General features: G+C 42.2%; 1 long non-coding RNA gene across 4 annotated transcripts in view; it reads left to right on the top strand.

Annotated features, from left to right (window-relative positions):
* LOC102015119 overlaps positions 1-26,957 on the top strand; it is a 30,081-nt gene continuing 3,124 nt past the window's right edge. For 3 of the 4 annotated variants that reach the window (XR_001234032.1, XR_260865.2, XR_001234030.1), the window contains exons 1-7: positions 1-272; positions 12,039-12,177; positions 12,542-12,687; positions 15,410-15,636; positions 20,759-21,172; positions 24,662-25,577; positions 25,939-26,067. This is a non-coding gene — a long non-coding RNA (uncharacterized LOC102015119). The remainder of the gene's footprint in view (positions 273-12,038; positions 12,178-12,541; positions 12,688-15,409; positions 15,637-20,758; positions 21,173-24,661; positions 25,578-25,938; positions 26,068-26,957) is intronic. The other variant, XR_001234031.1, reaches the window with a different exon arrangement.

Below are 26,957 nucleotides of genomic sequence, written 5' to 3'. Positions count from 1 at the left end.
CCAGCCCAACGTAACTATAAGGAGCAGAGTGTGGAATCTGATGAACGATAACCTAGTCTCTCATTTCCAGAGGACTGTGTGGTGCAGGAAAAATCAAGTGACATTAGATAGATTTTTCATCAACACTGATCCTGCAGCTGAGACAAAGAAGAGAAGAAACCCCCGAAGAAGATCTCCCAGTGTCCTTATGGAGGGGGACTTGCCTTCCAAAACCATCCACCTCCTCCCCACCCACCTTCCTGGCCTCCACACCAGAAGTCTCCTCAAGCAAGGTTAGTGTTCTCTCTTTATACTGTGCTGTACTTTGTTTCATATTTTTGTGGTTAAAAAATACATATAGTTCAGAATGAATTTATGTTATTTACATTGAACTTTGAAATCTGATTCAGTTTGTGGCCAATTTGGTTCATGACCACAATCATGGAACAAATTAAGTTCATGAACTGAGATGCCACTGTATTTGAGATTGTCTTTCCAAACGACTTTCTGGAAGTTTCTTTAATTAATTGGAGATCCCAGGCCTGGGAGGAGCAAAAGATTTTTATTTGTGACACAGATAAGATAGCTCAGATATGGTGATGACTTTAATAAGCACCGGGAATACAGCTTATTTTCCAAACAAAGGCAAAAATAAAAGTCAGATTGCTGACTGGTTGGCAAGAGGGAGCTTATTCTAATACTTGGTAACACTGTTTTGGCTAAACGCATCAATCAGATTGAGCACTGACATCTATTACCTCCTCTTCCCAAATAGAAATTGTCCATTGACTGATGAATGGCCGATCAAAATATGATATTGACATATAATGAATTGTTATATAGCTATGATAATCAAGTACTGATAAATACTACAACATGGATGATCTTCAAGAGCATCACACTGAGTGAAAGACTGGACACAAATTGCCTGACTGGATGATTTTCCTTATTGGAAAATCCAAAATAAGCAAATCCATAGAGAGACAGAATGAATGCAGACTGCTTCCCCGCAGGAGTGAGGGGAGAGGTGGGATGGGGAGGGGCTGCTTATGCATACAGGGCTTCCTTCCGGGATGGTGAAAATACTGCAGAACTAGATAGATAGACAGGTGTACCACACCACGGATGAGCTAATCATCACAGAACTGAACACTTTTCAAAGATTAAAATGCTGAATTTTATGTTATGTGAACTTTACTTTAATTTAAAAAAGTAGAAACAGACAGAGACTAAGGGAAAAGAGAACAGAGATATTTGAGAGGAAATTGCAACCAATTTTGCAAAATGGAAAATATCTGGAGAAGTGTGAATCGACATACCAGAGTGGAGCAAGCAATAACTTAAGTGATTAGGCGGGGTGGGGGTGGGGGTACCAGGGAGAAACGAGTCACTTTCCTAGGAAGAACTATAGAAAGGCTGAGGTGTGGAGACAGCAGGTGCTACTACAGTTAGCAGCAGATGGGCATGTGAAATTCAGAATGTAGGGAATTTGGATGGTAAGAACCTTTTTTCCTGTTCCAAGTAGCCAGGAGACTTAGTCCACTAGGTGAAAGAGACATAGAGACAGCAGCATACAGGGAAGTGACCACCTAGAAAATGAACATGGAGTAAGTCGCAAATGAGACTCTAGCTCTCCTCTTGGAGCGCCAGCAGCCGAGTGTACATCAGCTCCTATACCCTACATCACACCGAAGACTGGAAGGTCCCTTTCTGCAGAAGCCCATGTATCCAAGAGAAAACAGCTCAGTGCCTTATTTTTGGGAGCTCCTTGGCAAAAATACAGCTTATCACCGGACTGGCTTCCAGGGATGGGCAGTGATCAGGTCCTCACCATGAGCCCACAGCTTCTGACAAATTGAGTGGTACCTCAATTTTAATTATAAAAGGTGAGAGCACATTTGATGAAACTTCCAACATGAAACAGTAAATAAAGAACTCTTGGTAGTGTGAAAAGCAAAGAAATGGAAGGAAAATGAAAGTTAAGTTAAAATATAGATTCAACTAATTACAACCCTTCAGAGAGATAGGTTAAAATATTGCACCCATAAAACAAGTTGCCATAGAAACAGATTCATTAGTGAACTAAAAGCTCTCCTGGAAATTAAAAATATGAAATGTAAAGTAAAAGATTAAAGAATTAAACAGAAGATTAAAAAATTATATTGAACCAGTAAAATGTTAGGTTTGAGAATAATAGAGAATCAGCCCACAAGGTTGTGTGTGGTCAGAAGTTTCAGAGGAACAGAGGAAAGGGGGGAGGAATACAAGAAAAAAATTTAGAATAAGAGGCCATGAATTTCTAGGTTGAGATTCATCTTATCCTCAGCAGACTGGATTAAAACACACACACACACACACACACACACACACACACACACACACACACACACATCCATTCAGAACAAGAAGGTCTTAAAAACTCCTAAAAGGAAAATGGACCATATACAGAAGATATTGAATTCAGAATGACATTTGACTTCTCTATAGCAATATTGGATACTAATGGAAAACAACAATACAGTACCCTGGAATTCCTAAGAGAAAATGATGGAATTCTACATCCAGTTTCATCAAAAACCTAATGTGAAGGATGAATTGAAAATATTACCAGACACATAAGGGCTCTAGAATTTTATTCCCTGCTTCACCCATGCTCAGGAATTATTGGAAGATGCAGTTCACCAGAACAAGGTCACAAATCAAGAAAAGTAGAAGAAATAAGGCTTGAGGATCAGGGTCACCGTATCATACAGGGACAAAACCAGAGAGGTCTCAGAAAAAATGTCTTCAAGGAGCTAAGATACAAACAACTCCAGAAGGGGCAGCATCAGTGAAAATGACAAAAGAAACATCTCTTTGGTGTAAATGTTTGGAAAGTGATATTAAAAACATGTGTAATATATACACTGTAAAAAAGTAAAAAGCATAAAGAATAACAACTATATGAAAAATAAGGCAATGGTTAACTCCTGTCAAAACAGAAAGCAGCATCTAAGAAAGAAAAACAAATATAATGAGAAACAACCAATGAATGGAAAATAAAGATGTACATAGTTATTAAAATGCAAACACTCATTACTGATTTGACCCAAAGTTGTGACATCGGAGTGGGGTGTTCAGAGAGCTAAATCTTCATTTACCATAGTGTCTAAAATTGACAGGTCAGTCAATAGCAGCATAGGCTGATTTAAAAAATAGCTGCAAATACAAAAAATTAAAATAGATGAAAGCTCTTTTACCTCTACAAATAGGCCTGGGATGTGACAGTAGAGGAGTGTTAGCTTGCTGTTTATTTTTTGAAAAGTGGGTAAGGAAGGGTGCTTTTGATAAGTCTTTCCATATCATTAACTATGTTTTCAACAGTGTTGAAAATAAAAATAAGTATCAGTTACAATATTTGCCAAGGTCAACTGTGTTGACAGCATGTCCGCCAAGACTGATTGGTAGCCATGACTTCCTTGTATTCACACCCCCAACTGCTGGCATTTGTTGGGCACTTAAGATGTGCCACTCTGCATTAGCTCCGCTAATCCTCAGAACAGCTCTGCGACCCAGGCTCCTTTAGCCTCCTCATTTTACAGACCTGGGAACTCAGAGAAGGGTGTAACTCGCTCAGGGTTCTGTTGCTAGTGGCCTGTAGGTGCGGAACTAGAAGTCAAACAAACTCGTGTGTTTGTGTGAGACCCTCAAGCTCATGTGCTGAACTGTGCAGTTTTATTACATTCCCCCTATTCAGTGCCTAATTTTCAGTGCTCTGTGCAGGGTGTTATAAAGGAGGATTATACAGGTATGGCGTGCACCATGACTCTTACTGACAACAGCAAGTCAAAAAGAAATTCTATAAAACACAGGAAATGATGCTCAATGTGACTAATCATTAGGGAAATGTACATCAAAATGACGATGGGCTATCACCTCAGACCGCTGGGACAACAACTACTAAAACACCAGGGAATACCCAGTGTTTGGGAGGATGTGTAGTCACTATTGAGAGTAGGAATGGACACTGGAGTGGCCACTGTGGACAACAGTACGTGGTTCCTCAAAATACTTAAATGGGAGCAGGATCTCGAAGAGCTATGTTACACCCACATTCACGGCAGCATTATTCATGAAAGCTCAAACACAGAAGCAAGCCACACGTCCACAGAGGAATGCATAAACAAGCAGAATGTGGCATATACATAAAGTGGGCCGTTAGCCTTCAAAGGGCAGGAAATTTTGACACATGCCACGATACAGATGAAGCTTGAAGACATTCGGTGTACAAAAAGAGCAAAGCAGAAACACAGATATTCTATGATTCCATTTATTTACTTATTTATTGGTACTGGGAATTGAGCTGAGGACCTTGCGCTTGCCAGGCGGGCGCTGTGCTGCTGAGCAGTATCACCGGCCCTATGATTCCATTTAAATGAGGTACGTACAGTAGTCAAAAACCACAGAGACAGAACGGGCAATAATGACTGCTAGAGGTTGAGAGGAGGGAGATTGGGAATTATTGTTGTTTTTTTTTGTTGTTGTTGTTTGTTTGTTTTCTGGTACCAGGAATCAAACTCACAACCTTGCACTTGCCAGACAGGCGCTGTGCCACTGAGCTAAATCCCCAGTCCCGGGAATTATTGTTTAATGGACTCCGAGTTTCAGTTTGGCCAGATGAAAAGAATTCTGAAGCAGAATGGTGGTAGTATCACATGCTGTGATTATCAACGTACTTAATAGTTCTGAAGAGCACACTTACAGTGGTTAAGATGGTAAACTGTATTTTTGGTATATGTTATGACATTTTAGAAAGATTGGAAAATATAAAAGATATGCACACAAATGTATCCGAACTGGGGTACTGTGAGAGGGCGATGCTGATAGTCCCTGGGCCCTGAGATGAGCAATAGCTAAAGCTGTTTGGGGTGGAGGGTATGGTGGTGGACAGGGACACAAGAGAAATTCAGGTGTTCTTCTGGACCAAGCGTAGCTCTGCCATGCTTTGGTAGACACTGCTTAATCACCTGTGCCCTATCACTAACCTATCACCAAGAAAACTTCCTTTCCACTCTACAGATTCTCTCTAGGCCATACTTTAGTCTCCTCTGTTTACAGCTGATATCCTTCTTTAATAATTTTACTTTGGATGTTTCCTTTGGGGAGTTTTATTTTATTTTTATGATATATGAAAATAAAGTGGGTTTTTTTTTTTTTTGTCTTTTTGAGACAGGGTCTCACTATGTAGTTAAGGTTGGCCTTGGGCTGACTTAATAGCCCCGGCTGGTCTCAAACTTGCAACGATTCTCCTGCCTCAGCCTCCCTAGTGCTAGGATTACAGGCGTGTACCACCACGCCTGGCTAGTGGGTATTTTTCTTTTTTAATTCAGAACCACAGAAAAATCATAAGTGACTCAAATGTTGTCACACATCCTTTTTGGTCTTTTAAAAATATATTACTTAAATCACAGTTCAAACATTCAACCAGTACTATTGGTCTATCACAAACAACGGTCATAAGTAACTCTCCTCTTCCTAGTTCTCAGCTCCAATTCTGGTCAGTTGTTATTTCTGTCTTTTTCTCCATGTTTCTCAATCACCTGCTTAGACTGCTTTTCCTGGTTGTTGTATTACTTATATATTATTTATTGAGTTTCTTGCCTTTAAAAATAAGAATCAGTTCTCTCTTGGAGCCTCCTTCACATGACACCCACCTACAACCTATAACTCCCATCCCCTGTCCTCTAGACAGTGATATTACCATTTTGGTTAAGACTGAGGTCAATATTCATAACCATAACAATGCTGCTCATGTCATGTGTTAGGAGTATATTTTCCTTCTTGTACTATTCCACATCCTCCTCTACCTCCTGTCCTGGCCCCGAACCTCTCTGTGAAGTTCACTCATAATAAACCCATGTTGCTTTGCGTGGTTTTCTAAACACTTATCACCAATCTTTCCCCCCGACTCTTTCTCCAGCTCTTTCTCTCTTCTCAATAAGTGAGCTCATCAGCTCTATTTTTCCCCTCCTGGCGTCTCTCTCTGAGCCTTCCCACTGCCCCGGTGGCCATTCTGGTTGGTGGCTTAATTATCTGCCTGGGTTTCCCAGCCTTCATTATCCTGGGAATTCCAGTTCCCCATTTCCTGGGTTGAATCAGCTATGCCTGGATCCCATGTCTTCCTGTCTTTGTTTATCACCTTGCTTTGATTGCTCACACTACCTATAAGCTTGCTAAGAAAGAGCGAAAGAGAGACACATCTTTTTTTTTTGAGTCCTGGGCTGCATTTTGAAGTCAGTGGACTGGACAGGTCATTGTGTCTTTATCTGCACACCAGGACCTGGACGCACTTTCCAGACATAGACTGCTCCAGTCTGTGTGTTTCCCTGTCTTGGGGTGAACTCAAACCCCAGGACAACACTTCTCTGTGTCCTGGTCTGGCATGAGGAACCTTCCATGCTCAGCAAGTGCCAATCAACACTCGTGTTAATAATACCTTAGCCTCAACATTCAAGTTGCATTAAACACCTAATAAAAAAAAAACCTTTGCAAGCGCTAATTACTAACCTAGTCCTTATTTTAGATCCACTTAAAAAGGTGGCATCTTAGAAGCTGTAGTGCTTATAGTCATTCAACAAACATTTATTGTCCACCATATACAAGACAACATGCAAGAGCTTTCAGATAGTTCCACTGATCTAATCCTCACAGCAGTCCTGTGAAGTGGGCATTATTGCCATTTGTAAATGAGGAAACATCTCCAGAGAGATAAGGCTTTCTGGGGACAGTCATTCAATACATACTTGAGAATATGGCAGGGGGAAGATACACATGTCCTTGGTCTCTTATAGCCTCTGGTCTAGCCAAGGGTGACAGACATGCAACAAATAATTCCACAAGTAATTTATTAAATGCATTTGAGACAAGTACATAAAAGGAAGTACAAGATGCTATGAGAATAGCTAAAGGAGGCGACTTGGGCTGGCCTGGGAGTCAGAGGTAGTTTTGAAGGCAGTGAGTTCAGTCTATAGATGGGGAAAACCCCGCCAAACGGACTGGGCCACAAGGAAGGGAGAGAGCGAAGGAACAGCGTGAGCAGAGACTCCAAGGCAGGTCAGGGCTTTGTGTAGGGTGGCACAGAGACCACTGTGGCCCGAAAAGTGCAGACACGTGGCTTGGCAAGCGCAGCTTAAGCGTTCCCGTGCTCTGCTTAAGAAGCCACACGTGCAAAACCTGGCTGGAAGGTTGTGCACAGTGGAGGAAAAGGAGGAGTTCGATTTTGTAAGAGCTCGTCATTCGGCCAGGTCTACTCTGGAGGGATTGTGAGCAGACCTGGGTGACGGTCCCCGGCGATGACTGTGGGACGGGGGGTTAGAGGAGGTGCGGGAGGGGAGGACTGAGGAGGCATGTGGCATGTGCCGTTGGGCTCACACACGCCAGCTCTTGCAGTGGCAGGACCGCTGCTCTGTCTGGTTGATGAGATCTTCTTTCTCTGAGCCAGGGTGGTCAGGCACAGAGCTCTGTCCCATTGCAATGCTGGGGATGCTTAGTTACAGGCAGGCAGATGAGGGACCCGGGTCTGTCCTTAGAAGCTATAGTGCTTATAGTGACAGAGTCCTTGCATTAGGCTGCGTAGTTCATCAGTCACTAGGGTTAGGGGAACAAAACAGAATTGCTGCTTTTAGTAGCTCATAGTCTATTAAACGCAGTGAGATGTAAACAGGGTTCCAATCCCAAGTGAAGTGTGAGGACTTTATAGAAGCTGCAGAATCTTACACAGCTCTTACGCAAATCTTACAAACTCTTGGGCATTTAGCCACACTAAATGCAGCAATATCTTTAATGGTCTTTACATGGGGTTGTATTTTTCTAAGTAGACCATTTAAGTTTTAGACCTGCCCTGATTCTCTATTCTGGCCAGGAATTGCATTCTTCAGGAACATTTGTAATACATATGAAATTGTCTATATAGTTTTTTAAAGTTCAGACATTCTGCTAAATGATTGGTCTTCACGGATTTATTGTTCGATGTTTTAAAATTTTCTCATGAATGAATTTCTTGGCCATGAGGCCAGAAGTTACGTGGTGTATGAATATAGCCATACAGCCTGAATATCCCACAACTTTCAGAGTTTCCAGGTGTAATATCTTTGTCAGAACACAGACTTCAAGGTTGGTTTCAACACCGGATTTTCCTTGTAGGAACAGTGCATAGGGACCTAAGTGTGTGGCTCCACTGGAAACTTTGGGGTTCCGTGTGAATAAAGGGTTCAGGGCCCAATAGGTCTCATGACTTCTAGACTAAGCAGTCCCTTGTGTGTGTGTGTTCCTTGGGGGCTTTTTCCAAGGGGTCATATGAATACAGCAGGGGGTGAAAGACGGGGGAAAAAAAAGTTGCTTATAGTAGGTGATTTGTTCTTGATGGTTGTAAAACCTGTATTACCTGTCCCAGGCCTTTACAAAGTGGTTTGAAGTACATAAAAAAGTGATGTGTTAGAAAGTTTTGATTGATAGAACGTGTAAACGCAATTTACAAATAACACTAAAATATATAATTCTCTTTATTGTAAATTCTTTATCGCCAACCGATCCCCAACAGAATACATTTGTTGATGTTTGTTCTGGGATCTTGTATCCATAGTGTAGCCAAGGTATTTTCATTGATGAACAAGTATAGTTCTCTCAAGAATGTGGGTTGGTATTTTTCTTTTTAACAAGTAGGAAGAAAGTGAGACAACAGGGCTAGACATTGGCTTTCAATCATTTGTCAGTGATATGTGAAGCTAATTTTCAAAAACTGGAAGGGGGTTTCCTCAAGTTTTTGGTGTTATTTGCCATGCTTGCATTGGCTGTAGACACACTGTGGGATTTAATCTGCATGATTAACATTGCTCCATTACTTTTCAAGTTCTAGACCTAACGGCCAGATCTGTTCCAACAAATGTTTTTGTAAATAAAGTTTATTGGACTAAAACCATGTCCATTTCCTTTATATATTGTCTGAGACTGCTCTGTTGCTAATATTGCAGCATTGATGAGGTTGGGCATAGATTGCATAGGTACAACCCTGAAAATATTTTGAATATGGTCCTTTACAGAATTAGGTTTGCCAGTCTCTGATCTGGACAGTCAGGAGAGCGTTTGCAGCGTATAAAAGGGATTCTTATTGACCCAGTGGTTATGGGGCTTGAATGTCTGTTCACATTGTAGGTACGAAGGGCCTCTTAGGAAAGTTAGCAATGCCCCCCCACCCACCGGAAGCTAGTGTCTTCTCCGAAGTTACCAGCCCAGCCTAACACCTTGTACCTTGGTGTTTCACATGAGGTTCCCCTGAAAACCTTACTTCTTCCTCTTTTTACTTTTAGTTCTTTCCCTTCCCTCTGCTTTCCCTCTTAAACTTCACAGCTGTGTCTGAGGTCTGGCTGATGTTTTGTGAACTTGGGAGAAAGGCAATCCAGTACACATTGGGCTGTTTGTTCTTATCCAGAATCATCAGCACCCTGCGTGGTCCTGGCCAACAGCTGAGCACATCTGGTACATCATCAGAACCTCTACTGGCTGGGACCACAGAAAGCAGAGAAGGGCCAAGCTGCCAATGGGTAGCTATCCCGGATATTGAGAACGGCACCTTAAAGATGAGGCCAGGAGCCTGGAGGCCATGCACGTGACAGCCCTTGTGCTGAAGTGGGAAGAGGCAGTGTGAACTCCAGAGGGCTCACAGGACTCCTGGCCATGGGCACAGTGTAAGAAGGTTGGGCTGGGAATCTCAACTAGAGACCAGGATCTCAACTAGGAGTGTCAGTGAATGAATGAGGCATTTGGGTTTCCAAAGAGATTCACTGATCAGCTTCTATGTCCCAGCCCTTCTCTCAACACTGGGCTATGGCATGAGATGCAATAGAACTCCCTGTTCTGATGTTGCTCATATTTCTAGTAGGAGAGGCAGAGAGCAGCAAAGGGAGAGTTATGAAGGGAGAATGATAGGAGGTCCAGGGACAGGAACTGGATCCTGGATCAACCACGGGGGAGGGGCCACACAGCATCTCCTAAAACAGTCTATCCAAGGGGGCCTGTGCTCTGATTTATAGCCTAAGAGGACCACTCTGTCTGCTGTAGAGAGGAGGTCAGATGCTGTTACAACAGTTCAAGTGGAGATGTCTGGGTGGCAAAGGTGATACAAAGTAGGATATTCTAGAGCTGCTCTGAAGGCAAAGCTGGTGGGATTTACAGGTAGGTGGGCTACAAGTGGTGAGAGAAAGAGGCTCGGAGATGGCTGAAGTTTGGGGTCCAAGTAAATGGAGGAGTAGTGTTTCCAATTCTTGAGATGGGAAAGTTTGAAAAGGTGCGTTGAAAGTCAGGGGCAACCAGCAGTTCGGCTGTGCACACGGTAGCAGCACACTGCACATGCTGAATGGAAGCTGCATATAAGTCCCGAGTGCAGAGGAGAGATTAGAGCCGTGGGTATCAGCTTAGGAATCATCAGTGTAAAGGCAAGGGGCTGGGTGCTCCCACTTCAGAGAAAGGTTAGATGTGGAGAGTGGTGATCTGAGGATTCGGCTTCCGGCCCTGATGGTTAGAAGAGGGGATCCAGCAGAGGAGAACTAGTACTTATAAAGCAAGAATACACAGAGAATTTTCAGAAGAGTTACTTGGAAAGGAGTTATCTGATAAGCGCACAGAGAGCCCTCCTCACAGCCCTGTGGACTCAGGCTGGTGACCTCCGAACGCTCAGTGGTCCTGCTGTGTCGGTGTCTCAGAGAACAGCCTGTACTATTTGGAAACACTTTCCAAAGCAATGTATGTCACCTGGCTTTCCGGTAGGTCCGGCAGGGAAGAATGCAATAGGATGTGGAAGCTGAAAGAAGGTGGGGGTGGGGGTAGCTTCTGCAGATGTCAGGCTGGAAGAACAAGGAGTGACTGATTGATTCCTGCTCCCCAGGGGGAGAAACCACAGAGTTTCTTCAGAAGCACTTAGTACCCCACCTCGACCACAGTGGATTAGATATTAAGTTTCCACCCTTCTTTCAAGTCTTGGTGCTGCCATCCATGGTTGTGTGACTTCAGGAAAATTGCCTAACTTCTCTGAGCCTGTATTTCCTCACTGGTCATGACTAATCATTCCTACCATATGGCATTTGTAACGATTAAATAATTTTAAGTACATTAAGGCGTGTAGTGAACTGCAAAATGACACGCAAATGGAAGAGGCGGAAATGACTGTGAACCTAATCACATGGTTCAGTTTACACAAAAGATGATTTTCACACTTTGCATATAACTAATGGAGATTTCTATACTCAACTCACTGAACCTTGTATCGCTGAGATCCAAAGTCTCCAAGCAGGAAAGTATTCTCCACTATCTGGTCAAACGTTTCTGGCTGGTCCAGAGACTAAAAGCAAGTCCTACCACTACAAGGCTGGAAACGTGAATCAGAACTTTTAGTTCCCGATCGATCAATCCATGCTCTCTCCCTCTGGGTTCTGATCTGCTTTCTTATCTTTGTGAATCCTTTAACTGGTTGCCAGGTGAAAATGCCTCTGATCTTTTTTTTCTGCCTCCCATGAAGTTGATAAAAAAAAAAGTAGGAGAGAATGTGCCGTATGAAATCAGTCCTGATCCCGCCAGTCTCAAGTATTGAAGCATTTTTTTGGGGGTACCTGTAATCGAACTCAGGACCTTCTGCTTGCCAGGCAGGCACTTGTGCCACTGAGCTAAACTCGCAGTGCAATTCAAGCATTTTTAGGCTAAAGGTTGTAGTGGGCATATGGGTGGATTTGAGGGAGAGCCGTGGGTAGGAGAGAGCTGAACTATTCACATAAAAGGTCAGTAGGTCTGGGTTCTAGTCTTGACATTCACAAACTGTCTGTGCACAACGTTTCTATTAATCAGAACAGTCTGGGGATTTCATTTAAACTTTAAGGATCTGGATTCCCTTGACTTTCCAGTAGAGAGCCTATCACTCTCAATCTAGTTATTTCTACATTTCACCAGTAGATGGCGATATTGGAAAGTTTTCACTCCGGGGGGAGTGAAAAGTCGTTTCTTTGCCAACTTTTTCTTCCTTGAATGCACAAAAGGATGATTCTCCAAAACTGCAAAGAATGAAAAATCTTCCCTTCTGAACGCGTCGAGCAGCTTTTGCTGGAGATGCACCGGGCCCCTGTTAGAAGAAGATGGCTCCTCTCTGGAAGGGATGGGAGCTTTGGTTATAACGAGGTAAGAGAATGGGGAGGGCGCGCGTGCGTGCTTGCGTGCGTGTGCGTGTGTGCTTGTGTGTGTTCATGTGCGTGCGTGCATACGCCATGTGTGTGTGTGAAAAGCCCTAGCCCAACAAAACTCCGCCCCAGAAAGACGCATCAGACGCCAAGTATTTCCCGGCTCTAGAGAACTAGGAGTTGCCGATATTCCAGGGCTCAGACTCACCCCGCTGAATCAGAAGTCACCTGGGAAGGTCAGCCCTGCCAGCAGACAGGGAAACTGAGGCCCGGAGCAAGTCCGCTCTCCTGATTCTACCTCCTTGCCAATTACACTGTGTTTAAACATTTCTAATGACTTTCCCAATGCCACATGTCTTGTGCAGGGGACGTAAGTCTTTGGCCTCAGGCCTGCCAGGCCCTGCCTCTGCAAACAAGGGAATGGGCGCCGATGGAGGCCCCAACAGCCGATCATTTGGTGCGGAGCCGTCGGAGTGCAGGCCCATCCAGCAGGAGAGAAGAGTCATTTAGAGTAAGTGCTTATTAACGTGCCAAACAAATCTCAGTCGGATTTAAAAAAATTAATAGTAACATTTACTTGGCATTTTGTATGGATCAGAGTCTGTTAATCACTTAAATCGCGGTATCACCTCCTCCTCCTAAGAAAGCTGTGAGATAGTATTAATCTCTGCTTTCCAGATGCACCTGAAACTCAGAAAAGTTAAATCACTTGCCTAAGGTCACACAGCTGGGAGGAGCAGAGCCAAGATTCACATCCGCGTTTGCCTAACTCTACCTTTGATCTTTCAACACCCAGGAGGAGCTGGCTCTTCGTGACACTTTCTCCCATTTATAGTATCTGATGTAAAAACTTATCGAAGTTTCTTACCGGAGCGCTCATCACTGTCACACCATTTTCCTGTTGGGACAGGGTGGCTCTGTGCTGGGGAGCAGGCTCAGGGCCTGCAGACTTGGCTACGTCAGTGTCACGTCTACAAGACTCTCACAAAATGAACATTTGGGGTGATGTGTGAGGCCCTTGCCAATAGCTGCCAGTGCCAGCATCCAAGAAACACCTGGAATCCGGTTCTGCTTGGACATGTCCCCACACCTGCCACTGGGAAGAGGGACAGGAAACACTGAGGACAGAGGGCGCAATGGCCCAGGGACAGCAGCTGTGTGGACAGAGGGCCTCCACTGGCCTAGCTTGGAGTGACACGGGTGTGCATGACCTCATGTGGCCTCGGGACAGCACATTGTGGCCCGGGCGTCTCTAGCCTCCTCTCATGGGGGACAGTGCCTCAAATGCAGGAAGGTGTCCTAAGTCAACAGATGCTAGATAAAAATGCCTTCAGAAGCCAAGGTTCCTGTTTTGCCTCCAAAGGGTGTGACGTTGAGATGAACTATCTCATTAAAATGTAGAGTAATTACCAGCAGCGCCTAGAGCAGCAGTTACTGTCAAAGAAGTAAAGATGATGGATTGGATTCCCGACTTAACACAACCCCCTTCTAACCATGTGACCTAGGGCAAATTACCTAGTCTTTTCCAAGTTTCAATTTCCTCATCTTCCACAAAGGGAAAATACAGCATATGTCCCGAGGTTGCTGTGAATATTAAATGAGATTATGTATATAAAGTACCTGACCTCACACATTTTCTGGTAAACCAGTAAATGTTCAATAGATACTGATGGTGATGATAAACACCGTTACTATTATTCCTGCTTTTGGGGCTGGGGATTTAGCTCAGCGGCATAGCGCCTGCCTGGCAAGCGTGAGGTCATGAGTTTGATTCCCGGTACCAGAAGAAAACCAAAAAAAAAAAAAAAAAAAAAAAGAGCTCCTGCTCTTACTCTAGGTCCTTCTTTCTAAGCATTGTGAGGTTTTTAGAATCTTTGAACCCATCTACAGCTCAATTGTCTGCAGAGCTTGGCATCTCTGCCTGACGACTGCTCATTTATCTCCCATCCTCCATGCCCTCCTCTCTGTTTTGCCAGACTCTAGGGTTTAGGTGATAAATTCTCATGGCTTCAGGAGCCATGGCTGATGATGAAGTTACTACTTGTGACCAAAATAATGTGTAATGAATAAATGAGAGGCAATGCAACTATAGAAACCAAAAACAATGGTAATTATCCTTACATGTGCTTCAGATCTTAACAGGCTTTTGTATTCAGGCTACTCAGAGTCAAATGTGTGCCTAATAAAGCTTTTACAAAGAGCTTGGAAGAGCAGGACCAAAGGAAGAGGGAGGGGTCCAGTGTCCATCACTAGGAGGCTGGGTGGATGTACACTGTCATATCTGATCCACACCACCAGGCACCAGGCTCAAAAGGTTCTGTCAGAGAAAGAAGGCTAGAAGTGGCAGAGGGAGAGAGAATGAGTCTCCCTGAGGTTACCTCTTTCCAGGAAAAGGAACTATGCATCTAAAACAGGAAGGCCTTAAAAAAGTAGTGAAGGCTACTTTGGTTATGTTCTAGGACCTGACTGGAAAAGAGATCTATGAAAGAATACTCTGATTACCAAATCCCACTTCCACACCTGTGTCCGGTGGTTTGAAATCCTATTATTAGGATTTTTTTCTGTTGGGTTAGCAACCAGATAAGAAAAGGATCAGGAAAATTTTAGGTTGCCTCTTCTTGATTAGAAACACAAATGAAAACAAACAACTTATTATTTCTTTTTTCTTTGTCATAGAATTTTTGGAAAAAAAAAAAGCAAATTTAAGAAAATAAATCCAGCCTATCATGTAACCATCCAGACAGAACTAGTATTAAAATTTATATATTTCCTCTTTTAACAAAATGCCTTTTTTTGTGTGTGAAATTTAATACAATTTAACTATCTTTTTCTTTGTGGCTAATGATTTTTGTATCCTAGTTAGAAAATCTTTTCCTGAGTCATGAAGAATTTTTCCGTATTTTTTTCTAGAAGCTTTGTACAATTTTACCCTAGGTGGTTGATAATTCACCTAGGGTTGATTTCTGTGTATGGTGTGAGGTAGGGATTAGCTGTGGTTTTCCCTCAGATGGATATCCAGCAGTATCCACACCATCTTTTCCCCTACTAATCTGCAGTTTTACTTTTTGTTGAAAAATTTTTTGCTAACAGGTGGTTGGATCTTCCTAGTCATTCTTCTGTTCCTTTGGTCTGTCTGTATGTTAGAAATGGACAGGATGTGCTTTATTTGGGTAACAGACAATCTCACCATTTCATGGATGAGTGAAATAAGGTTATTTCTTTTTCACTGTTAGGCCCAAGCTGATGCAGGAGAGGCTGACACAGGACAAGTGTCCTTCCTAAAGTGAAGTGTCTGCATTACTGGGAGTGCAGATCTCCATCCAGAGACCAGAGAGTGCAAATGGTTGATGGTATGAAAACATCACTCGTCATTCCCTTCCTCTTACAGTTCATTTGCCAGACGAGTCAGAGGGCTCCACCCGCCTGCAAGGGCTGTGACATGCTGTTGGCCGCATGCCTGGTAAGGGAGGATACCCAGGTATTGGAAAGTATTAGTGACATCCACCTCCATTTATCTACCCATGTAAGACAATGATAGTCACAATGACTGCAGTTTAATAGTAAGACTCCACAGCTGTATAGAGTAGAGCAAGTTCTCCAACTCTACGTTTCTTCTTCAAGCTCTTGGCTAGTTTGAGCTTTGGGAATTCTATATAAATTTTAGAAAGTGCTTACCGTCTTTAAAAATCCTATTGTGACTTTTATTGAATTTATAGCTCCATTTAGGGAGAACTGACATTTAAAATGGTGAGTGTTCCTGCTCATGAACAAGAATTTTTCTCTTTTAATCTTTTAAATGTTTTAAATGCTACCATAAATGTTATCCTTATTTTTTCATTTTATAAATGATTGTGATATATAGAAATTTAATTCATTTTATTATGTTCATTTCCAGCCACCTTCTAAAGATTTCTCAAATCCTAAAAATTATTTTTTACTTCCCATGGATTTTCTATGTAGGCAATAATATAGTCTACAAATAACAACAATTTTGTGTCTTCCTTTCTGATCCTCATGTCTTTATCTCTTTTTCCTGTCTTCACCTTTCTGGGGGCTGCAGATACTGTTAAACTGATGTGAGGGTGTATCAGGTTAGTGATATCCCTTAGTTATTGTGGGCTGATCGGGACCACAGTCTCCCAAACAGTGGACTGTGAGGCCTTAAATAAATGAGACAACTGAAGTGATTTTAGGGCTCTGGGAAGTTCCAAACCGTCTCAAAGAAATGGAGATTCTGAAGTTTTAGAACAAGGACTTCTCTGGGTGGCCCTTTTTTATTAGGTTTTCAAACTGAGGAGGAGAATACTGAAGAAAATGCAGGAATCCGAGCAGGACTTGGGAATCCCTTTAAGGACTTCTCTAAGTAATACTTTATGTTAATTTAGGAGAAGTATGTTATCTCGAGGAAGGCCTTCACCACAGGAGTGAGATGCCTGCAGCTACAGCCTCCTTTTAGTTAATTGGGGTTGGAGCCAAAAATCCTCAGCTGTGGCGTTGTCTTATCCTTTGAGGCCTCATGGCTTTACCTACCATTACAGGCCTCAGTAGGGACCAGTGACTCACAAGTAAACACGGAAAGCCAATTGGTTAATTTAAGCCCTGCTCAGAGCTGCTTCACAGTGGTCTCCATCAATGGTGAATTAGGAACAGAGTTCCTAGTGCCAAAGGGATGATCTTCAAAATTTCAATTTTAGAAACATTGGTTGTTGCCTTAGTCAGATTTTCCATACATAATACCTGACACCCCTAACTTAAAGGAGGAGACCTTTATTTTGGCTCACAGTTTTGGGAAAATTTAGGCCATGGCCCCTGGCTCCACAGCGGAAAGCATGGAGTGGGAAGCCTATTTAAACTTACAGCAACCAGGAAGAGAAAGAGAAAAAGAAGGAGCGAGGGACAAGAACACATCCTTCAGGTCACACTCACAGTAACCCACCTCCTCCTAGGCCATGCCTCCTAATAGTAAGTCACCACCATGATCAAATCACCTTCCAAACACACAAGTCTTCTGGGGACACTGTAGATCTAAACCAATTGTTATACATTTCATTGTAGATGCTCTTTACTAGATTGTTTATGTGTCCTCTTTATTCCTAGTTGGTAACATTTTTAATAACAAATGTATGTTGAATTTTAGCAAATACTTTTTTTCTGCATATATTGTAATGACTACTGATGCTCCCAGACTTACACTGGGGTTATATTTTGATAAAATCGGTATTCAATAAACATTACATAAGTTGGAAATGCATTTAATGCACTGCATAGGGTCAGTTGTTTACCCTTGTAATCCCATGTGATCCCACGGCTGACAGGGAATTGTGGTCACTGCTGCTACTTACCATCTCAAGAGAGTATCTTACTATGTTTACTACGCAGGAAAAGATCAAAATTCAAATCTGAAGTATAGTTTCTGCTAAATGGGTGTGACTTTCCTACTACCATAAAGTTGAAAAGTCTTAAGTCAAATCATGTGTATAAATTTGTTCGTTTTGCCAGGTTAAATTGTCCAGCTACACTGATTTTCTGATGAAAGCAACATTTACACTAGCATTTATACTAGTGTCTTGGAGTAAGCTAAATTTGGACATGATAACCTTTTCTTTTTTGTATATTGCTAGTGTTGGCTTGTAAATTTTTTTTAGACTTTTTACATCTATGATCATGAATAAAATTGGTCCATAACTTTCTTTCTCAGACTATCCTTTTTGCGTTTGGGAATTATTCTAGCATCACAAAATAAAATAGAGAGTGTGCCCACTTTTTCTATTTTCTGGAAATTTTTGATAAGGTTGACATTAAGTCTTCTTTAAATGTTTAATAAAATTTGCTTGAAACCATCAAATTCTAACATTTTATATGTGACATATTTATGTTTAGCTAAAAATCAATGATTTTAATAGTTAAAGGATTGTTTAGGTTTTCTAGTTCTTCTTTTGTTAATTTTAGTAAGAAGGAATTTATTTAAAATGCATTGACAGTTTATTAATTTGTTTATAAGTCCTCTCCTTACCATTCCAAAATCTGTAACGTATGAAATGATATTCCCTTTCTCATTACTAACTTTATCTGTGCCTTCCCCATTGTTGTCTGCTTTGTGTCAGTAGAGGTGTATTGCTTCTAGCAGTCATTTCAATGAACCAAAATTTGAATGTGGAAACCTTATTATATGTTTTTATCTTTCATTAATTTTTATTCTTTTTTACTTCCTTCTGTACTTTGAGGAGATTGCTCTGCTGTTGTTTTTCCAACTTCTCCTCCTAAAAATAGGTTCTGATTGCATTCTTCTCATCTGTATATTTTCTGTCATTTTGTCTCTCTCTGCTTCATTTTAGATAACTTCTTCTGTCTAAGCTTTCAATTCACTGATTCTATCTGTGTTGGATTTTCTGTTAAATCCACCTATTGAATTTTTCATTTTGATTATTGGGGTTTTTTATTTTTTGGTTTTGTTTCGTTTTTGATACTGGGAATCAAACTCGGGACTTTGTACTTGCCAGGCAAGTACTTGTGCCAATGAGCTATATCCCTAGCTTCTGGTTATTAGGGTTGTAAGATGCCAGAATTCTAGAATTTCCATTTGTTCTTTTCTCAGATTTATACTGATCTTGATTCAGCCCATTGCTGAAATGCTTTTAAGTTCAAGTGTATCTCTTTGAGCATTGCAAACACAGCTGTTTTACAGTCTTTATATGAATAGCATGGCTTTCATGAATCCTTCCAAGTACGTGGTGGTGGGAATGGCTGAGAGGGGCCAAGGGCCTCTCAGGCTCCTAGCACATACCCACATTTCTTTTATGATATCAATTATTTTCTTACTTCATCATTTAGATATTTTTCTCCTCTACTAGACAATATTTTAAGGTTCATTGGAGGTAAATTTCTCTGTCTGGTTCCTCTTTCCATCTGTCATTTAGGACTTCTACCTAAAATGAAGATGTTAGGAGTAAAGGAATGATTTTAGTTTTATCTACCTACTTACTTCTCACTTATTTTTTTGCCTCTTGGATTCCTTCCTAACCTCAGCTACTACCACTCTCCGGGTTGGCTTCCTGTGTTCGAGCCACACTGGCCTCCATTCAGTTTGTGGGTTAGACCTAAAGTGTCCCTCCAAGCTCTCCTGTTCAGAAGTGGGCTTTTAGAAAGTGATTGGATCATAGAGCCACTATTCTCATCAGTGGATTAATCCACTGGTGAATTTATAGCTGAATATGCGGTTAGGAGGCAGAATCTTGTTGGAAGAGGCAGATCGCAGGGTGGGGGTGATCTGGTGATCTGGAAAGATGTATTCTTATCCTCGGCTCCTCCTTTTTCTCCCTGTTCCCTGTTTGCCATGGCATGAGCAGCTTTCTTCTACCATGTTCATTTACCACGCAGTTTCTGCTTTGGAGCCCTGTAAGTAGGGACTGAACCCACTGAAACTGTGAACAAAAATGAACTTCTCTTTTAACTTGAGCGTGTTGGGTATTTTGTTTCAGTGATGGTAAAGTGACTAATACAATACTGTGCTCTAAATAAAAGAGCATACTCCAGCCTCAGGGTCTGTGTTATCACTTTTCCTTCTGCCTTGAAGTTCCTTCCTTTAGATATCCATCTGTTTAATCTCTCATCTCATTCAATCTCTTCTTCAGTGTGGCTTCTACACAGAGATTTTCTCTGGCCACCTTATCGCTGACAGTATTATTCTCTCTCGAATGCCATACTCTGCCCTGTCACTTTGCTTTATTTTTCTTTGTAGCATTAGCACCAAAGGACAGTGTATTATAAATACCTCTGTTGCTTATCTGACTTTCCCAGGAGTTTAGGAAATGTCTAAGGACAGGGACCTTAGTTTTTTGCTCACCATAATGATCTCCAGTGCCTTGAAGTATCTGGAACATGGAAATCCTTCCATAGATATTTGTTTAGTCAGTGTTGAGTTAACTGGTGTACATAAAACTACATTTATTTTTCCAGCGGTTCTAAAAACTTTGTATGATTATTGACTTCACTTTACCTGTGGGTGAACAGAGGCCCAGAGAGATTATTTAATAGGCTCAAGGAGATGCACTTAGTGAATAATTGATCTGAGATTTAAATTCAAGTATGTGCCTTTTAAAACTAACCAGGTCAGCCTCACATGCAGGACAAATTCCTACTAAAACATGCATATAAAAGTAAAAGGCAGATTGGGTTCCAACAACTACTTGGAAGGATAAAGAGAACACTGACAGCAAGGGAAAGCAGTGAGCACTTTCTTCCAGGTCAGCATCCCTCTCTGAGCATTTCAAATGGTTGCTTGCTGTGAGAATCCTCACTTCCCTTGTTCCCTGAGTCAGTCTCTACCTGGCTGTTTCATTAGCCTGGCTGATTTAAACAGAGATGTCAGCAAAAATGGTGACCAGATAAGCAAAGCAATGGATCAGGCACACAGAAAAGACAGGTCAGATGATGCAAGAGCATCTAGATGTCAAGCGCTGTGCGTGTGCACCTGCTCTTTCATGTTATCATTTTTTAAAAAAATATTTCTGATAAACCCAACAGATGGGCTGCTTCCCCCAGGGCCTCTCTAGATGAATTAATGCGGGCATCTGCTTCTATAGGCTTTTGGATTGACTTCTACTGGGTTGGAGCAAAACCAAAGCTTCTGAGCCAAGTGCAAGGGCAGAAGGGCTTCCAAGAACCCCTTGGAAAGATTGAGAAGTTCAATCAAGAGGTGACTGGGAACTTCTTATGCCAAGACACCTTCTCATCCCTTGCTGGTTTGAAAAGGAGATTGGAACATCATTCACTCCCTTTGCAGTTTCACTGATACTCCGTTCAAGAATAAGAGGGAAGGAATCCTGAGAAACGAGAAGGAATGAATCCTGGGGAATCCTATTCAGAGCCAGCTTAGCATGGAATTACCCCCACCATCATTTAGACATGAAATTAGCTTCATTCTGGATAGAGTGACTGAAACAGATAAGAACCCAGGTTTGGAGTCAAGCTGACCTTGGTTGGAATTTGGGTCATAGGTGAGTGACCCAGAGAAAATAATTTCATCTGATAATTTTGTATCTGAAAATCTGAAAATAATTTGAATAATCTGAAAATAATTTCTTAGACTTCTCCTTTGTAAAGTGAGAATAATACCACTTGATACTGCTGTGAGGGGTACATGCAGCCATGTGCTGGTGGTCTGGAACTATGTCTGACGCATAATGGGGTACCAGGAAATGGCAGCTCTTATTGGATTTTGAAACTAGAGGGGCTGGACCTTTATATGACTGGTCAGAAACCAACTCTCTAGTCGCCTTATGATCTTTCTTTCTTTCTGGCCATGGGTAACTTTTTTCTGTCTCACAGAACAGTAGATCTCAAAATATACTTTTATAAGAATCATCTGGGTTTCCATTTAAAAATGCATCATCTCAGTTCCCATTTCCCAGATTGTCTATTTCAGTAGATGGTGGTAGGGCTCAGATATCTACTTTTAGCAGAGTACCTCTGCTGTAGACTGTTTGTGTCCCTACTTCCCAAAGCCCTATATTGTAATCCTAACTCCCCATGGGATAGTAGTAGGAAGTGAAGCTTTCAGGAGGGGATCAAGTTATGAGAGAAAAGCCCTCATGAGTGAGGTTAGTACCCTTATACAAGAGTCCCCAGAGATCTGTGAGGACACAGTGAAAAGACTAGGGCCGTCTATGCAAGAGGAAGTGGGTCCTCTCCAGACACCAAATCTTCTGGTACCTTAGTCCTGGGCTTCTCAACTTCTAGGACAGTTAGAAATAAATTTCCATTGTTTATAAGTCTTGCCTGTAGTATTGTCATGCACCAGTCCATGGAGGAAAGGCAGTCTTTATTCCTTGTACTGGTGCTTAAGACAGCCCTCCCTACTCTCTAGGGTAATTTTGACTGAGAAATACTGCCCTAGGATTGACAGAGTGCTCATACAGCCTGGTTGACTCAAATGCAAAATATTCTTATAAAGACCAAAATAGGAATGAATAGTCCTGCAGACTCCTTTGGAAGTTGAACTCCTCATGCAATTTGCATAGTTATGGCACCTTTTCATCAAGTGCAAATGAGACCCAAATGAATCTTTGCTGTGACCCAGAAAGAATGTCTTCTGGTGGCAGGGAAGGAGGAGAGGGAAAAAAGCCTGAGTGCCATAGGGAAATTAACACCAGCCACAAGACACCTGGCTTCTGGCTTCTGCTCTGTAGTTATGCAACTTTGGCATGTCACTTTTAGATCTGTTCCTTCTTCAGTAAGTGAGAGTGGCACCTATTGCCCTGCGTCCATCTCAGAGATACTGTGGGTTTAGATGAAAGTAGCATGCTACAAAAACAGCAACTGCCTGGTGAGCATGGAAGGCAAAGAATTATAATTATTGGCTGGTCTGAAAAGCAAAAGCCAGTCACCTCCTATAATCAGCTGGAGTCTAATGAGGGAAAGCAGAGAAGAACTCAAGTGTTTTCAACAGGAGGAATTTAATGTAGGGAACAGGCCACTGCAGTATTGAAAGAGCTGCAAAGACAAACTGGTGACGATACAGTAATTCAAAAGTTAGCAAGAACAGAAAGTTACTGGCATTTATAGACTGAAAAGAAAAAGGGGTAAATAATGTTATGAGTCCCTGATGGGCCTGTCTGGAAGGAGTTGGAATGGTGGAGGAAAGGTGATGACTGCTAGAGGTATGTGTAGGTTGAGAGATACCACAGACATACCCTGGCATCTCACTTCTTCCATCCGATCTCCGCTTGCTGAACTCAGAGGAGTGTTTCTCCTCTACAGAACTCAGTCCCCTTATGTACAATGCAAAAGTCAAATAGAGGGTGCTTCTGTTTTTCTTTCCATCTCTCATTCCTGCTGTGCTTTCCTGCAAGAGTGTGCTGCCCAGTAGGAGAGCAGTTCCCCAAAGAAGCCTACAGCACCATCTTCCTAGACAGCAGCCTTTATGTTCACCAACACTGCAGTAATCAGAACTCTCTACTAACTGACACTTCAGCTCCTTAAATTCCTATGTGGTCCCTTATAATCCCAAGGCATCTTAACCAAAGGAGCAGATAGTTATGCTTGGAGACCATTTCCCAACTGAACATAGACAATGGGCTTCTAACATCTCAAATGAATCAATACCGGCATGGTGGATATCATAGCTATAAAACCCAGACTATCTGATGATTATTTGACTTAGGTTAACTGGGTAAAGTTTAGGCAAAGGTTGGCTAAATCCCCTCCAAATGCTTACTTTCCTGCTTCTGTAGACAAGGAAAAATATTGACTACATGTTTAGATAAAAACTGGATTTAGTGCCTTTTATTTTCTCAAGAACCTTAGCTACCATGGAGGCAGTGACCCAGACCTCTACAATCTTAGCCTTTGAGATGCGCAAAATCTTTTTGAATTGAGTATTAAGTGCTGCTGAGGTGCAGCACCGGGCAGGAGTAGCTTCCTTGGTTCCAAGCTTTGTCCCATAACAAAGGGCCGTGTGCAGGCAGAAGATGAGTGTATCAGGAGCCTCTTTGCCCTCAGATCCATCCTTGTGCTTTCCCTTCTTGTGGCATCCTCTTATCTCTCCTGTGGGCCCGGGCCTGCTCTTCCCTCTGGTCTGATGTCTGAGGCTGGAGGATTTCTCAGGTTCTTGTGCCTCAACAACCCACATTATTTAGGGCTCCCTCCCTACTAGGACATAAGCAACCAGGGACTACACAGATCTCACCTATTTTGTAAACCAGCCTGAAATCTAGGGTCAGGGTGGATGTTTGGATATGGTGACCCAAAGATTCTGTGTACTAGCATTGCTTGTTTTCATTAAAAGTTCTCATTCCCTGTGAACCTTCTCAGACTTAACACTCAGACTCTCTGAGGGTAGTGCCATGAATTCTGCCTTTCTGTCTTCTCAAGTGATTTTCATACATCTTAATATGACCTCATGGAGATTTATTGAGTGAAAAATGTGTGAAAGAATGAATGAAACAGATGAGGGCAGTATCACAATATTTTTATCCATTTCCTGTGGAGGTTTGTATAGGTTGTTTTCAGTTGTTCATTTTGCAAACAGTGATGTGGTGGATATTTCTGTGTGTCATCTTATGAGTGTACAATAAAGTTTCCCCAGGCTTGTATCTGAGCACAGATTTGCCGTGTGCATCTTACTCTTTACTAGATATTTAATAGATTGCCCTCCAAAGTGTTTATAACAACCCTCCCTCCCAAGACAGTGGTGGGTAAGAATTCCTTTCTCATCACTTCATGGCCAATTTCCATTATCATCAATCCTTGTATGCTCATCAAATTGAAGAACATGGGTAGCCCCTCATGTGTTAGTTTGTACTGCTCCGATTATCAAGAGGTCAGGAATTTTTTATGAGTTGTATATGCTTTTTTATTTTAGCAGTGAACTTACAGCATAAGACTATGTATTCCTATCAAAATGAGACTGACATCAATAAAATAATTTTTATTTGAAAGAAAAAAGGGTAAGCTGTATAAACACTTGTACTTTCTCAATTTTGCAGGAACAAAAAATTGGCTACCTGACTCCGGAAGACACAGTGGTTCTTCTCAAGCTGAGGGTGCAGACGGGAAATCTATAGAAATATCCTGCTTTTCTCCTAGAGGTGGTAGATCACATGGGAAGGTCAAGGTAAGCCTCCCAAGCCAAAGCCTGACTACTCCGGGTTCTGAGGATTGAGCTACCTATTTCTTCCATGCTTCTGGTATGTTTTGCACCCTTAGGTTCCTTTTGGTCCTGGAAGGAAGACTTTTATCCAAGAGTCTTTGTTTCATGCCTAGTCTTGAGGTCTCCTAGGAGTTTCTGGTAGTTACCATGGGAAACCACAAATATGGGAAAATCTTACGTGTTTTAGCCAATGACATCATCACAAAGAAAGAAAGAAAACAAAGGAAACCGGCCACACATTGTCAGGTTGTCTTGAGCTTGTCCTCATGAATGTGTTGGTCATGCTTCTGAAATTGATCACTTCCTACCCCTCATTTTATCTTTCTCTTTGCATTCCCAGATCTGGTACATGGGTTCATTGTATTTTTCTTTTATAGGTTAACTAGTCATCTTTCTCCAAAAAGCTTATAGTGAGAATCACCACCTCTCACAGAAATTACCAGGCAGAGTTAGTTTCTGATGGAATCTCCTGCCTTAGTTCTTCCTATTCCTGCCTTGATGTGACTACCTGGGAGGTGCAGATCCCAAATACAGACCTTCCCTCCCACTGTCACTTGCCGTCCCCACTCACCGTCTTTCTGTGAGCAGCCGAGAGCGTGGAGTTGGGACCAGGCAGGCAGATGAGAAGAAAGAGGCAGAAGAGACAAAGGCTTCTGGGAAAAGAGGTGGGCAGCTCCAACGATGAGGCATCAGGCAGAAAGTGGAGACCCCAGGAGCCCACAAATCTTCATGGAACGGTCTTGGGGTGGATGGTAATACTGCTGAGAAGGACCTGTCTGTGGGTAATCAATTTCCCTAGATCCCCCTTACCCCCACACGGGGGCCCATTACCCTGAGAAACTGATTGACAACCTAAAGCTCTGTGGTTGTCTAATTCAGTCACTCAGCGAATATTTATTGAGTTCCTTCTATGTGCAAGATACTGTGCTGGGTAGCTTGGGTGGGAGTGGGAATAGTGCCGAGAAAACGTGTCTTTGATCCTATTGTAATTCCACAGGGCTTTAAGGGAGTAAGATGGACAAGCAAACTTGGTGTGCAGACAGAAATGTCTAGAATAGGATATGCTATGGGAGGGGCAGGCAGGAAGATCAACTGTGGTTTCTTTAATGGCAGGAAAATGGGCTGGATGGTCTGCAGGCAGCAGGTACCCAGAAGAAGCACAGAGTTTCGGGGATGGATGGATCCTGACCAAGGATTCTGCCTCAACTTGAAAATTTTGTCTAGAGCTAAGACACAAAGCAGGTAAAGCACCACATATAGTGCATGTTACAAAGTAAGTGCTCAAGAAAATGTTCTTTTTCTAGTTCCCTTGTTTTTTTTTTCCTTTCTTCCCTTTAAATCCCCCCACTTCCAACCTTTGCTATATCTAGATGGACCCCACTGTGACCTGCCTTCTTAGCATTTCTTAGAGCAGAGGTGTACAAAGGTTTTCTGTACAGGGCCAGGCAGTAATACTTAGGCTTTGAAGGCCACACAGTCTCTGTCTTGACTACTGAGCCCTGCTGTTGTAGGCAGGCAGGCACAGAGGATACACAAGCCCATGATGGGTTTATTCCAGTAGAGGTTCCTCTGAGGGCACTGAACTTTGAATTCTACACACTTTTACATTTAGTAATATTCTTCTTTTGATTTTTTTCCAACCACCTAAAAATGTAAAAATAAGAAAAGAACCTTTTAGCTTATAGGATTTACAAATGGCAGACTGGATTTGGCCCAAGTGCTGTAGTTTATTGATCCCTGCTTAGAGTAATAAAGTTGACATTTTAAGGTTTGCAACCAACCTCTTGGAAAATGCAAGGAAAGCTGTTCACTCATCCATCCACCCACCCATCCATCCATTCATCCATTCATTCATCTATCCATCCATCCCTCTGTCCATCCATCCATCCATCCATTCATCCAACCATCCATTCATCCATCCATCCATCCATCTATCCATCCATCTATCATCTATCCATCCATCCATCCATCCATCCATCCATCCATCCAACCATCCATTCATCCATCCATCTATCCATCCATCCATCCATCCATCCATCCATCTATCCATCCATCCATCCATCCATCCATCCATCCATCCAACCATCCATCCATCCATCCATCCATCCATCCATCCAACCATCCATCCAACC

Source organism: Chinchilla lanigera, unplaced genomic scaffold (assembly GCF_000276665.1).
Source record: "Chinchilla lanigera isolate Chin_1 unplaced genomic scaffold, ChiLan1.0 scaffold00021, whole genome shotgun sequence".
NCBI classification, from domain to species: Eukaryota; Metazoa; Chordata; class Mammalia; order Rodentia; family Chinchillidae; genus Chinchilla; species Chinchilla lanigera.
The sequence above is the reverse complement of the archived record's forward strand: the minus strand, read 5'-3'. Positions and strand labels throughout refer to the sequence as shown.